The sequence below is a fragment of the Oryctolagus cuniculus genome, chromosome 11, assembly GCF_051225735.1.
Source record: "Oryctolagus cuniculus isolate XC-2025 breed Fujian yellow rabbit chromosome 11, ASM5122573v1, whole genome shotgun sequence".
In the NCBI taxonomy this organism is placed as follows: domain Eukaryota; kingdom Metazoa; phylum Chordata; class Mammalia; order Lagomorpha; family Leporidae; genus Oryctolagus; species Oryctolagus cuniculus.
Genome location: NC_142877.1, coordinates 97,832,902 through 97,847,504, shown reverse-complemented (window position 1 = coordinate 97,847,504; position 14,603 = coordinate 97,832,902). Strand labels below are relative to the sequence as shown.

Below are 14,603 nucleotides of genomic sequence, written 5' to 3'. Positions count from 1 at the left end.
GTAGTCCTGACCCCTTCTATAATGTCTGTTGATGTTATGGAGTGATTTTTGAAAGGAAGTACATGCCTGACACAGATTTGAGGGGTTGAAAGGGGAGTCCTCTTAGTCTGCTACCTGTAGTCGTGTCATCCCTCTGGGCTTCCCGCCACAGCCCTCTCTGGGTAGGACTGCGTGCTGAGTCTCTCCTTTTGTCTCACATCTCCAGAGACAAGTTTCTAGCAAAGTCTAAATACCCCCTTTCTACTCCCAAGTGTTCCTCAAACTACATATATGGAAAATGGAATTACTCTTACTCTCAAACCTGATCTTCTTGGAGGGTTTCTTATTTCGAGGAGCCTGCTGTTGTCCTAAATGCCATTGTCCCTGCCTCCTGCTTTCTTGTCCTGAATCAGGAGCCACACACGGGGGATGTGTCTTTGTTTCTTTACTTTGAGATATGTGTTTCAGAAACCAGGGACCAAGCGCTCTAAAGGGGCGCCATCAGGACTCGGGGGTTTGAGTGTTCTTTATTCGAAGTTTTATCATTTCTGTTTTCATGCCCAAGATAACCGAACAGAATTACTAGACAGGAATTTGAGTCCATAAGATTTGGAACTGATCTGAAGTCTGTCCCATTTTTAACATTCACATGTGTGTTGACTCCATATTGGGCAAGTTCTTTTCTGGGTTCTCCCAGTACCAAGCTTTCTTCTCTAGCTCACAAGTTGGGGTGCTCGTATGGATCCCACTATGTGTGGGTTATTTCTCTGTTCCCAGAACCTAGCAAAGGGCTGGGCACACAGCAGGTACTCAAGGATGCAGCTTACAAGTTGAGCATCCCTAATCCGAAAATCCAGTCCCCAAAATGCTCTAAAATTTGAAACTTTTTGAGTGCAAACTAGAAAATTCCATACCATGAAATTTTGTTCCATGCACAAGATTATTTTAAAAATTATATGAAATTACCTTTGGGCTGTATGTATGAGCTGTATTTGTGAATGTAAATGAATTTTGTATTTAGACTTTGACGTCATTCCCAAGATACCTCATTATGTATATGCAAATTTTCCAAACAAAAAATCCCCAAACTAAAACTTTTCAGGTCCCAGGGACTTCAGAAAAGTAGTACTCAACCCTGTACCATGTTTTGGACTCTGCGTTTGTTCCTCAGATGCATTCCCATGTAGGGCTGTAGTTATTTTAATGTTCATGTTGTATTTAGTTATGTTGATAGATGACATTTGGCTTCATTGTCCCTTATTTTTAGATGTTTGGATTGTTTTCATCAGTTGGCTATTTTGGGTAGTATAGTTAAAAACATCTTTGAACAAAATTATTTTCTTTTGTGTCAATTGTTTTTGTGTTCTTTAATGAAATTAAAAGCCAAGCAGTTTTATTCCTCTTGTAATATTGATTGTCAGGGTTTTGTTTTTGTTTTTGTCTTTAAATGAGAGACCAGACTGAGTTGTAACCTATGGCTTTTTTAGTTTGAGATTGAACTCTGATTTGTAATCCAGGTACAAGCGGGTGACGACGGCCTCCCGGCCACTTTGCTGTCGCTTCCCCAGCCGACCCCTGGCTCTCATCTTCAGGGCACCAGTCACGCTCCCCGGAGAGGACGGGGTCCCTGTTGCTGCAGTGACAGTTCCCGCGTGCGGATCTCCACCACCATGGCCCTGCTCAGCATGCGGCAGGGACCTGCCATGCCTTGCAAGAGACAGCCCACCCTGCGGTGTGGCCAGGGCTTCCAGTGCCCCTCGGGGGGCCGCTTCTGCTCGCCTTTCTAAGCTTGTCTTTGGCGGCTGCCCAGACGCACCTCTGCTCGCCTGGAGGGCGCTATTTTCAGCTGGACCGTACATGCTGTTCCCTGGGTGTGACCTGACCCCCACTGCTCGCCTGCCTGCTGGCCTCACACACCCGGCAGGCTGTGCCCAGGTGCTGCCCCCTGCAGGGGCTTCCATCCGCTCTCACAGCCTTTGCCACCTACACTGAAGCGCAAAGCTCCTTGTTACTTTGTGTCTTCTCCTCTCATTGTGAGCTCATTAAGGACAGAAAGCTTGTAAGTCATTTTGTCGCCACATAGCCACATAGCACCAGTGACTGGCACACAGCTGGTGCTCAGTAAGCGTCTGACTGGAACTTTTAGTTTCCTTTACTCAGATCTCAGCAGACTGCTTCCAGATTTATTGACTTATTTATAAATTGAGGATCCATTTATGCTTATAGTTGGTCCTCCTGATTTTTTTTTTTTTTTGACAGGCAGAGTGGACAGTGAGAGAGAGAGACAGAGAGAAAGGTCTTCCTTTGACATTGGTTCACCCCCCAAAAGGCTCCTACAGCTGCGCTGATCCAAAGCCAGGAGCCAGGTGCTTCTCCTGGTCTCCCATGTGGGTACAGGGCCCAAGAACTTGGGCCATCCTCCACTGCACTCCCTGGCCACAGCAGAGAGCTGGCCTGGAAAATGGGCAACCGGGACAGAACTAGAACCCAGTGTGCTGGTGCCGCAGGTGGAGGATTAGCCTAGTGAGCCGTGGCGCGGGCCCCTCCTGATTCTATTGGTTCTGTATCATCCTTTCTACAAACCGTGGATGGAAGATATTCAGAAAAGTTATATTTGTGCTGAACATGTTCGGACTTTTTTCTTGTCATTGTTCATGAAATAATACATTAAAACAATTATATAACATAATAATTACATAGCATTTACATTGTATAATTTTTAAAGATTTATTTATTATTTGAAAAGTAAAGTTACAGAGAGGTAGAGGCAGAGAGAGGTCTTCCATCTGCTGGTTCACTCCACAGATGGCCGCAGCTGCCAGAGATGGGCCGGTCTGAAGCCAGGATCCAGGAGCTTTTTCCCGGTCTCCCACGTGGGTGCTGGGGCCCAAGGACTTGGGCCGCTTCTACTGCTTTCCCAGGCGCATTAGCAGAGGGCTGGAGCAGAAATGAAACAGCCGGGTCTTGAACCAGTGCCCGTATGTGATGCCGGCACTGCAGGCAGTGGCTTTACCTGCTGCACCACAGCGCTGGCCCTGTATTGAGTATTAAAGGGGGCAGACATTGTGGTACAGCAGTTAATCTTCGGCTTGGGACTCCTGCCTCCTGAGTTGGAGTGACCAGTTTGAGTCCCAGCTGTGCTTCCCACCAGGCATTCTGGTAGTGTGTACCTTGGGAGGCAGTTAGTAAAGGTCAAGTGCTCGAGTCTCTGCTACCCGTGTGAGAGATCTGGATGGGGGACCAGGCTCCTGGCTTCAGCCTGGTCCAGCTCCAGTTATTGTGGTCATATAAGGAGTGAACTTTCTGTCACTTTGACAAAGGCATCAAAGTTAAACATAATCTAGAGAGGATTCAGGGTACATGGGGAATGTGCATAGGTTATATGTGAGTACTGCACCATTTGTATTTTATATAATGGACTTAGCATCTGTGTATATTGGTAAGGGGGTGTGTGTGTGTCCTAGAACCAGTCTCTTGCGGATGCCAGGAAACAACTGGATATGTTCATTCTCCGTTGTCTAGAATATCAGTGTGCTAAGCCTTGCTTCCTGGACCATTTGTTAAAAAATTGGTCAGCAGTTCTAAGTTTTTAAAAAGATTTATTTATTTGAAGATAGAGTTACAGACAGGGGAGGGGAAGATTCTTCCATCTGATAGTTTTCTCCCCAAATGGCCAGGGTTGAGCTAGGCCAAAGCCAGGAGCCAGCAGCTTTTTCCAGGTCTCCCATGTGGGTGCCGGAGCCCAAGCACTTGACCATCCTCCATTGCTTTCCCAGGTGCATTAGCGGGAGCTGCTTCAGAAGTGGGGCAGCCAGGACTCAGAGCTGCAGGTGGTGGCTTAATCCACTACACCACAGTGCCAACCCCTGCATCTGTAATTTTCTTTTTCAAAGTAAACTGTACGTCTAGACTGTGAGGCCATGAGGAAGTATCTAGTTCTCCATTATATCCCCAGGGCTTAGTACATGCACCCAGTACCCAGGAAGCACTGAGTAACTACTTGGTGAATAAATAAGTAGATGAGTGGATAAAACATTGAAAAAAACAAAACCATGCAGCAGCTCATCCACGTAACAGTTGGGAGCTCATTGCACTGCTGCACACATAGCCGTCCTGTCTTACTCACCATGGGCCTGATGTACCCGTTTAACTCTCCACTTCTCTGGGCAGCCTCTGTGCACTCTTCCGTCTCTACCGCTTCATGACTCTGTGGGGCTGGTTGAGCCATGCCGTCCAACTCCCGTTCATCTCCATACTGGGAGACATCTTGGACATGCAAGTGTAAGCCAGGAACCTAACCCCTCAGTGTGGTAGGCAAGATTGTCGTCTGTGCCACAGCAGGCAGGCCAGGGGCTCTGGGGGCGGCCTGTGCCCTGAACCGCAGCACCCAAACAAAATCAGCCAGCATCCTGTTGCTCTGGGAATAAACAACTCAATCGCAGCTGCCTGGCTGAACTGATTGATGGCGGTGGAATGTCATCCGGGGCTTGCTGCCAGAGCCTGGAAAAGCCGGCTCGAGGGAGGCACACAGCACTGGCATGGAGCTCACAGTTCTCCGTTCAGTCTCCTTGGGCTCCGTGTCAGTTCTTGCTCTCCTGGTGCAAATGTAGGAGTTTCTGACCACAGCCTATTATAAGGAACAACAAGAACAACAAAGATCCCATGCACTAAGTAGTTTGTCTCTCGGATGACTGGTCCTGTTAAAACGCTTTGTAAGGGAATGGAAAACTGAGCTGGTGGTTAGCGGAGGGAAGAGGAAGTAACATTGCATCCTTAAGGGGAAAGAGTCGTCTGCAACTGCTGATTGGAATGATGGGAGATGGAGAAATATAAAAGAAAAAAAAAAAAAACAAACAACCTGGAATGGCAGCGAAAAGTCCTGCTCCATGGTTTATTAAAAAAGGTGTTAAAATCCTCAGTGATCTCTTCCCAGGCGTATGACTTCACAGAGCCCTGCTGTGTGGGAGCTCAGGTCTTCATTGGAAATAGAACGCCTTGCGCCAGTACTGTATGTATCAAAGCTGGCCTCAGGGCTCACTCTTTCTGGCGCTGCAAGGAGCAGGGGGCTCTGCAGTCCGCAGCGTCAGCCCCAGCCACAGGGCTAGCTGGGCTCCGCGGGCCCCAGCAGGCATGGGGCACGCAGGTGGGAAGCGAGCCAGCAGGGGCAGGGTAGCAGTGCCTGGCACCCCGAAGCCAGTCAGGTACTCGGTGAGCCAGTACCGGGCTTGCAGGTGATGGAGGGGGCGGGGCGTCTTCGGTTTCACTGTTGTTTTGCTCTGCCCACCTCTTCCTGCCCTCTCCCCGGACCCCACCACCTCTCCTCCCTTGTGGAGAGGATGAGAGCTCGGTTTGGCCGAGAGGCAAGTAGACCTGAGACTTCAGAGTGATGAGACGAACTGGGAGGGAGAGTGGGCGGGGCAGTTGGTCTCACCGCCTGTGCTGTCCATTGGTTCTGTGCTCTGATCCCGGGAGAACTGTGGTTTAGGAGAAAGACCGTGGGACTGGGAGGCAAAGGTCCTGCATTCTAGTTCAGGGTCTGCCACAAATTCGTCAGCACCAGGATTGACTCTCGTCTGTCGTTTAGTTGTCTGCGCTTGAGGTTGTTTAGAAAACAGTGGGGTTGGTTCCCAGCCACGGACTTCACACTGAGGTGTTCAGCAAAATTGGCCGAAAGAAAGTGACTCTGGGCTTGGCTTTCGCTGGTGCTAAGCAAAGCAGTTGCACAGCCTCTCCTTCATTCCAACAGCAGGTATGCCCTATTTTTTATTCTTAAAATCCCTTTATTTCATGATATGGTGGTGAAAGTGGATGGCTTTACTTGGCAAAATAAAAGTGGACAACATATTTCAATGCCTTCAGTTCTTTTTGAAATTTTGACGGTGCACAAAATTCGTAACTGCAGCCAGATAACCTTTAAAGTTCCTTCCACTTCTAACAGTTGGAGATTCTAACCTTTTCTTGCCACTTGCGATGGTGAGGTGAGAAATTCAAGTGTCAGCTTATATTTGCAGCCCGGAACAAGCTGTGTTTTTTGTCCAGGGAAAAAAAAATCAGTGCCAGTATACAAGTAAGAAGTGTGACTGGTGCCTCATTTTCTTCCTGGAACAAAATGAAGCACCACTTAAAGTCTCAACTTCATCACAATGTGAACAGAGGAGTAGAGAAACATTTACTGCCACACATTGCTGATGGGAGTGTGAACTGGCCTAACGTAGGTTTCAGCAGAGTTTTCTGTTTTGGAAAATTTTCTGTAAAAGCCCAGATAGGAAATATTTTAGGCTGTTTGGGCCTCATTAGGCCTTTGTCACATATTCTTCCCCTTTTTCTTGCTTCTTTCTTCTTCTTCTTCTTGTTTTTTTTTTTTTTTTTTTTTTTTTTTTGGTAAAGATTTATTTATTTATCTGAGAGGTAAAGTTACAGACAGTGATAGGGAGACAGAGAGAAAGAGGTCTTCCATCCCCAGTGGCCACAATGGCCAGAGCTTAGCCCAGCTGAAGCCACGAGCTTCGTCCAGGTCTCCCATGTAGGTGCAGGGGCCCAAGCACTGGAGCCATCCTTCACTGCTTTCCCAGGCCATTAGCAGGGAGTTGGATTGGAAGTGGAGCAGCAGGGACTCCAACTGGCGGCCGAATGGGACGCCAGCACCACAGGTAGCCGCTTAACCCTCTGTGCCGCAGCACCAGCCCCTCTTTTATTTTTAAACAACTCTTTATAAACATAAAAATGTCCCGGGCTGGGTGTAGCCTGTGGATAGTAACTGGCCAACCCCGTCTAGTGGCTTTGGAACATAGTTTGGCTCTACGTGTCCAGTTACAAATGCACAGTTAGCCATGGCCTGAGCAACTCCACCTGCAGGAATTTACAGGTCTCCTTGTCCCTGTGCCAAATGGCCAGGGTGTGAGGTTACTGGCGGTGGCATTATTTACAGTAGCAACCTCACTTCTCATCAGTAGGAGCAGGTGCAACAATAGAATATCTGTAGGACACAATATGGTGGAGCCTTTCTGAGGTAGCTCTATATGGAATAATGTCTGAGACATTCCACTAGGATGGGACAAAGCAAGGTGAAAACTAATGTTTATGGTATAACATTTATTGGTTCTAGAAGAACAGTGTGGTGCATGTACATGTGTGTATGTTGGCACCAGTGCATGTGCACATGTGTGTGCGTGTTGGCACCAGTGCATGTGCACATGTGTGTGTTGGCACCAGTGCATGTGTGTGCATGTTGGCACCAGTGCATGTGTGTGTGTGCGTGCTGGTGCTCATGCACGCACACACACTTGTGCTTGTTACCTGTGCAGAACGTGTGGAAACTGATTGTCACTGAGAAGACCGACTGACTTAGAGTGATGATACGGAAACGTACTTTTGAGTTTTTAATATTTCATAGCTGATGAATTTTGTGCCATGTCCATGTATCACCTATTCAGAAATGAATTGAAATTTTTTTAGAAAAAGAACCGAAATGGGAGAAATGACGCTAATTCCCAGTGTGAGAAAATTCAAAGGCGTTATGCCTTGATATAGATCTAAGTCGTTCTTCAATCACAGGTGCACCTGCCCTGTCCTGGAAAATGAGAGCATTTGATTGCCTTCACAGAAGCTTTTTTTGACAGGCTAATCCTTTGTCAGCTCTGATCGTGGAAGGTGGTGGAACACCCGTCTCGAGAGGCTGGGTTTAAAGCTCTGCTGTTGCCAGGGTCCCTTCTGGTTTCTAAAATTGTGAGCAGTCATACTGCAGGTTGACCTGAAAAGGAGAGAGTGTCATTTGGTGACAATATAAAATGCATAGCCGTGGAATGCCGGTGCTAGGAGCTTACTGCAGCTTGCCCAACCACCTGGCGTTATCAGAGTTGTAAGAGGTCAGGCAGCTGTGGTGCCAGAGCCCTCCACTCAGCCACTGGCCCAGCCTGACCGTGACCGTGTGCTGCCGACATGGAGAAGGCTGTGCCTCGGCGAGCGTTACTCTGCTTGCTTTCACCCTTTCTCCGTCTTGACGTCAGACTCCCTGGGAGGCAGAGAGGTGGACGTGGCTCCCCAGCAATCACTCTCCCCCAAGTCACCCCACCACAGCTCTGCCATCTGTGGAATCCATTGTTGCCCCCAGGCCAGTGGGCTCCTGGAATGGCCACTTGGCACTTGTGACTCCTCCCTGAGACAGCTCAGGTGCTGGGGAGCAGGACGGCAGGGAAGGGGTCCTATGAGACCTGACACTGTGGCAGGGAGGAGATAGAGGGGGGAGGACGTGGAGCCCCTGGCAGGCAGACCTGCTGAGCTGAAGTAGAGGGGAGAGGGGTTGGTGGATCACCAGCGTGGCCAGCTGCCCCCTCTCCACCGTTTCTGGTCCGTGCATCCCTCTCACCAAAGAGGCAGAGTCTGTGTCCTCACCCCTTGAGTCCGGCCTGGCCTTGTGGCTTGGTCGTGGCCAGTAGGACACAGTCGTGGTGATGGATGGATGGCAGTTCTGAGCCTGGGTCCCCAGAGGCATGTGTCTCTCTGCCTGTCGCCTTGCACATCTGCCACGGCGGTGGCAGTGTTCTCCAAGCAGTGATGCTAGTTTTCCTGGCCAACAGCCAGCTGACCCCAGGGTGGCAGTTACACCAGAGTGAGATCCCAGCCACGGGCTGCAGGGCCACCGTGGGACCACCCCCGACGCTGGAGCTGTCAGCCTCTGTGGTTGTGCGCTGGTGGGGTTTTCTATGGGGATGGCTAGAAGTGGGCAGTGGTTGGCTCTGTGCTCAGAAATGGAGCATCCAGGGGTTTCTTTTGCTTCCTTCGTGGCACAGTCTGGAAACACGGAGAAGTTTCTGGTGCAATAGGGGAAAAACGGGAAGAACCCAGCCTGGCCTGAGTCACAGCCTTAGGAAGGGACTGCATCGTTGAAAGGCCACAATGGAGATGTTGACCCCGGGAGCCGGGCTGGGTCTAGCGGAGGCCATGGAGATGCCGGTGTGCCATGCTCTAGCATTGCCACGACTGCCCTCCCTCCTACTATAAGCTGCTTAATCCTTGCCCTCTTACCGTGGGGTCATGGGTCACTAGTCCAGTCTAATGAGCTCACTTAATTATCCCATTATGAGATGATTCCCATGTTAGGTGGTAGAAGAGCTTTCCTAGTTGTATGATTTTAAAAACATCTGAACCACATGAAAAAGTTTGAAAGCAAACCAGCCAACCCCTGTTTGGCTGGGTCTCTAACGACATCAGAGAAACTCCTTATTAGATGTGTAGTGTGGGGATAGAGCGTGATGTGGCATTAAAGTGGTTCATATTCACTCACTCTCACACTAAAGTTGGCAAGAAATACACCAGAATATTGATTTTCTCCCACAAAGAAAGCCTTACCCAAAGATTACAGAAATAAACCAAGAAGTAGAAGGTGCATGTCTAGGTGATGAGAACTTTTCCGTGAGTATTTTCTTTCAGGATTACGGGGCAGATTTGATCTGGCTGAGAGCTTAGTGGTGGCCTCGCTCTCGAGATAACACTGAGCGTCTTAGGCTGTGTCGGGGAAAGCAAAGCCCCTGGAAATGAATGCATACTGATGCACTTACGAATTCGTCCTTGGGTGCCTCGGTGACTCATCCTGGATAGGTCCTAGCCACATGCTGAGCGACAGGGCACAGCCAGAAGCAGCAGGCTGGCACCGTGCCGTGCTCAGAGCCTTATCTCTGCTTTCGCCCGGCTCCCCATGGGAGTGGGACTTGGAAAGGCTGCTTGGTGTGAAGATGAAACCTGCCGTTCCTTCTTGGTGTGCGGTGTCCTGGCCGTGGCTTGCATCACTGCATAGGTGATAACGGGAAGTACCCGATGCTCTCAGCTCGCGCTGCTGGGCACCCTTAGGGGTTTTGCGGGACCCTGAAGCCTTGGGATAAGCATGGTGCATTTTCCTATCCATCTCTCTCTTTTTTTAAATTTAGTTTTTAAACTTTTTCACTTTGAAGAAGTTTTGATTTATTGAACAGATGCAGATACATTCTAGAGAGTTCTTGTGTGTCTTTCACTTGGCTTACTTTCATATTAATGTCTTAAATAACCATGGTACGTTTATCACACCTAAGACTTCTACGTTGGTGTGATGCTGTTAACTTAGTCATTAATTATAGACTGTATTCAGATTTTCCCAGTGTTTCCACTAATGTACTTTTCTGTTCCTGGAGCCAGTTCACATTGTATTTGGTCATTAGAACTCCGCAGTCTCCTTCCATGTGTGAAGTTTAATCGCCCCTTGTGTTACACGACGTGGAAGCTTTTGAAGAGTAGCGTTCTGGAACTTCGTAGAATGTTTCTCGATTTGGGTGTGTGGTATCGGCTGAGGTTATGGCCTGGGGGGAGGAACACGGTAGAGATCACACATGCTTCTCATTGGGCCCTATCAAGGAGCACACCGTGTCAGCATGGCCCACGTGGTGGTGTGGGTGTTTGTGTCCCCTAAAGGTTCATGTGCTGAAGGCTTGGTCCCCTGGGTGGTGGTGTTGGGAGATGGGACGACTGTTAAGAGATGGGGAGGTTGTCCTCAGTAGGGAATACTGGCCTCGCGGAATGAGCTCTCCCGAGAGCAAGTTAGAGTAAAACCCCTGAGCGTGGGGTGGCCCTTTGGCTGGTGGCTAAGCCACTGGTTGGGACGCCTGCGTCTCATATCAGAGTGCCTGGGTTTGAGTCCTGGCTGTGCTCCTGATTCTAGCTTCCTGCTGATGTGCCCCCGGGAAGCAGTGGGTTATGGCACAAGGACTTCGGTCCCTGCCACCCATGTGGGAGACCTGGATTGAATTCTTGGGCTTCTGGTTTCAGCCTGACCCACTTCCAGCTGTTGTGGGCAGTTTGGGGAGTAAATTAGCAGATGTCTGTCTTTCTCTCCCCTTCTGTCTCTTGGCCTCTCAAATAAAGAAATCATTTAAAAAGGAAATCCAGGGCCGGCGCCGCGGCTCACTAGGCTAATCCTCCGCCTAGCGGCGCCAGCACACCAGGTTCTAGTCCCGGTCGGGGCGCCGGATTCTGTCCCGGTTGCCCCTCTTCCAGGCCAGCTCTCTGCTGTGGCCCGGGAGTGCAGTGGAGGATGGCCCAGGTACTTGGGCCCTGCACCCGCATGGGAGACCAGGATAAGCTCCTGGCTCCTGCCATCGGATCAGCGCGGTGTGCTGGCCGCAGCGCGCCGGCCGCAGCGGCCATAGGAGGGTGAACCAACGGCAAGGGAAGACCTTTCTCTCTGTCTCTCTCTCTCTCACTGTCCACTCTGCCTGTCAAAAAAAATAAAAATAAAATAAAATTAAAAAAAGGAAATCCAAAGCTTAAAAAGTACCCATGTCTTTCAGTTCTGTTGCAAATATGGTGTTTTGTCAAACTTTGTTTTAAATACTTATCCAGTGGCTAGTTTGTGGCCTGTGACTGCCTGCGACACTGGCATCCCATATAGGTGCCAATTTGAGTCCCGGCTGTTCCACTTACAATGCAGTTCCCAAATATGGCCTGGGAAAGCAGCAGAAGATGGCCCAAGTGGGAAACTCAAATGAAGCTCCTGGCTTCTGGCCTAGCTGTAGCCATTGCATCCATTTGGGGAATGAACCAGCAGATGGAAGATTCATTCTCTGTCTCTCTCTCTGTCTGTCTCTCTCTCTCTCTTGGTAACTCTGCTTTTTAAAGGAATGAATGAACCTCGAAACAAAACACTGGCCAGAAGCCAGAGAGTGAGCAGTTGATCCGGACCTCAAAGCCAAGCCATGTAGTCTGGAGCCCACGGACAAACCTAGGCGCGGCACACCTTGGGCACCATGCGTGTGGGGAGCTGGGCACGCATCCGTGGGCCTGTATTCAAGGGGGACCTACCTGCTCTGCAGGCTGAGCCCGAGTCCTGGCAGGCTGCGCTGTGGGGCCTCTGTGTGCTTGGGTGTTTCCTGTTACAGTGGTCCCGTCCCCCACCCTGTCTTTTTGAGGAGGAGCCTGGGATTATCCAGGCACCTGTGTTGCAAGCAGCCGAGTGCAGTCCAGCTCCCAGGCAGCTGCCAGCACCGGAACAAGGGGCGGCCATTCGGCCAATTACATTCTTGTCCTGGCTCTGTTGTTGTGAGTATCTGTGGCCTCTCAGGCCAGGTTCTGAACCAGACAGTGCTGGGGCAGTGCGTCATCGCATCCGGCTTGGATGGGCAGTCACAGGGTCTGCTGTCTTCCTGGCTGGTGATCTGGCTAAACTGAGCGCGCTGCGACCTGGTGGCTACTCAGGGAGAGGGCCGGTGGGAAAGACTGGATGTGCTGGGGTTGGGGGAGGGCTCCTGTTCTGCTGACCCCAGGGTAGAAGCTGGCCAGAGGAGAGTGGGGTCCCAGACAGGAGCGTGTCACTGCCGTCCGTTCTGCATCTGTTGTCGGTCTGTCCTTTCCTGTGAGCTACCAGGAGTCTCTGCAGCAGAGGGAAGCCGGGGACCAAGGCTGGAAGAGGTGGGGGCTGAAGAGGAGCCAGCAGGATTTGCACAGAAAGATGCCCGGGACCCCCTGAGCCGTTCTGGGCGGGGCTCTGTCTTGTGTCCCGGAGCCATCCCAGAGTTGGCTGGTCTGTTTCTCCCAGTGGAAGCCTACAAGAAGGCTGTGTCTGGTCCTCTGTGGTGCAGGGGGAGAGGCTGTGGCCTGGGGGCCGCGGCTCCTTCTCAGTCCTTTTGATCTCGGGCTTCCTCATACGCGTGACTAACCTGGCTCAGCCAGGGGAGAACGTGGGGCTGCTCACTAGTTTTCTCCACGATTCTCTTTCTTCTCGGCCTTTGCAAGCTCTTACGTAAACTCGGGACAACGTGAGTCATTTTCTTTTCTTTTCGAGATGTATTCGGATTTTACAGAGTTCCTTCGTGGTCTGACGCTCCGTGGCCTCATCTTGCACGTCTGTCTGTTCCTCCCACTCCTGAACACCTGCTTTCCTCCCGAGCTCGGGTGCTCCCCCCTTGGCTGGCTGAGCAGACTCAGGCCCCGCCTCTTGGGGGCCCTCCCCATCACAGCTGCACTGCAGCAGTCCTTTAGCTGCTCGAGACCCGGCCTGACGTGGGATTGCTCCTTCAAAGCCAGCTCTGAGCGGCCAGATGTGTGACGACGCCCGCGTCCCCTGTTGAAGTCCCTGCATTCAGGTTCCTGGCTCTGGCTCCTGCAGCCCTTGGGAAGCAGTGGTGATGGCTCAGGTGATGGGACTCCTGCCACCCATGTAGGAGAGCTGGATTGAGTTCTGGCTCCAGGCTTCAGCCTTGTCCAGTGCTGGACATCGTGGGTATATGGGAAGTGGACAGGCAGGTGGGAGCACTGTCTCGCAAATAAACAATTTTAAAAATGTTTTAAATAAAATAAAAACCCTTTAAACTTATAGTTATCTTAGCTTCTTTTTTTTTTAGGGTTTATTTATTTACTTGAAAGAGTTACAGAGAGAGATCTTCCCTCTGCTGGTTCACTCTCCAGATGACCGAACAGCCAGAAGCCAGGGGCTTCTTCCAGGTCTCCCACGTGGGTGCAGGGGTCCAAGCACTTGGGCCATTTTCCACTGCTTTCCCAGGCCATAGCAGGAAGCTGGATTGAAAGTGGAGCAGTCAGGTCTTGAACTGGTGTCCATATGGGATGCGGACACTGCAGATGGTGGTTTAACCCTCTGCACCTCAGCACTGACCCCTGTTTTAGTTTCTAAAGCAGTACATGTTTGCTGCCTAAAACTTGGGAAATGAAGAAAAGTAATAAAGTAGACAACAGAGATCTCCCATAATCATACTGCCTCAGTAATGTTAAATGTTTAGTGCATTTTCTCTCGATCTTTTTTTGAAATGCGTGTATGGGCATGATAGGATAATATAATTGGAGACATTCCATGTTGCTGATGATGGCCAGGGTTAGGAACCTGTAACTTCATCCACAATTTCCCCCGTGGGTGCAGAGGCCCAAGCACTTGGGCCATCCCCTGCTGCTTTCCCAGGTGCATTAGCAGGGACCTGGATCAGAAGTGGAGCAATTGAGACCCAAACTGGTGCTCATACGGGATGCCGGTGCTGCAGGCGGACCTAACCTGCTGTGCCACAACGCCAGCCCCCACGCCTGGTATTCTCTAACACGTTCCTGCTGATCTTGTACTTCTTGCTGACCACTGCGAATAGGACCCTCAGCATGTCTTCACAGGTGCTCTAAATGCACCTGCTACCATTTGTCTTGTCTCCAGCCTCTACACTCTCAGGCCCCCTGTTTTCAGATGGTGAGGGTGAGGGTGAGTTAAACAGAGACTGTTCATCCTCAGAGTACTGGGGTGGGCTGGTGTCAGTATTCCTTACCATGGCTTGGAAAACTGAGCTTAAGGAACTCTGACTGGTCTTACACCCTTGCTACGGGACGGAAGCGGTCCAGGGTACAAGTAACTCTGGTAACTTGTTTCTCCCGAATGTCTGGAGGCTTTTGTGGGTGACTGATGGGCGTGTGTCTCTCCTTGGTGCAGGCCCCCAGCCCCTACTGCATTGTGGTGGCTCTGTCCGGGTGGCTGTGTGGGACAATGCGCTGCTTTCCGTGTGTGTGTGTGTGTGTGTGTGTGTGTGTGTGTGTATTAGGAGAAGGAAGGGGTGCAGGGCAAGTCGGAGGTGACTGCCGGCCTCTCCCTGGCAGCTGTGGGGGAGTGTGGT

General features: G+C 50.5%; 1 protein-coding gene and 1 long non-coding RNA gene across 3 annotated transcripts in view; one reads left to right on the top strand and one right to left on the bottom strand.

Annotated features, from left to right (window-relative positions):
• The window catches only part of TMCC3 (transmembrane and coiled-coil domain family 3), a 296,265-nt gene that overhangs the window by 23,630 nt on the left and 258,032 nt on the right, over positions 1-14,603 (top strand). The gene's annotated exons all lie outside the window — the stretch shown is intronic.
• Positions 2,693-4,413, bottom strand: LOC149123579 (uncharacterized). The gene is made up of 2 exons (XR_016217169.1): positions 4,106-4,413; positions 2,693-2,916 (listed from the first exon to the last, which is right to left on the bottom strand). It is a non-coding gene; the product is annotated as an uncharacterized LOC149123579 (long non-coding RNA).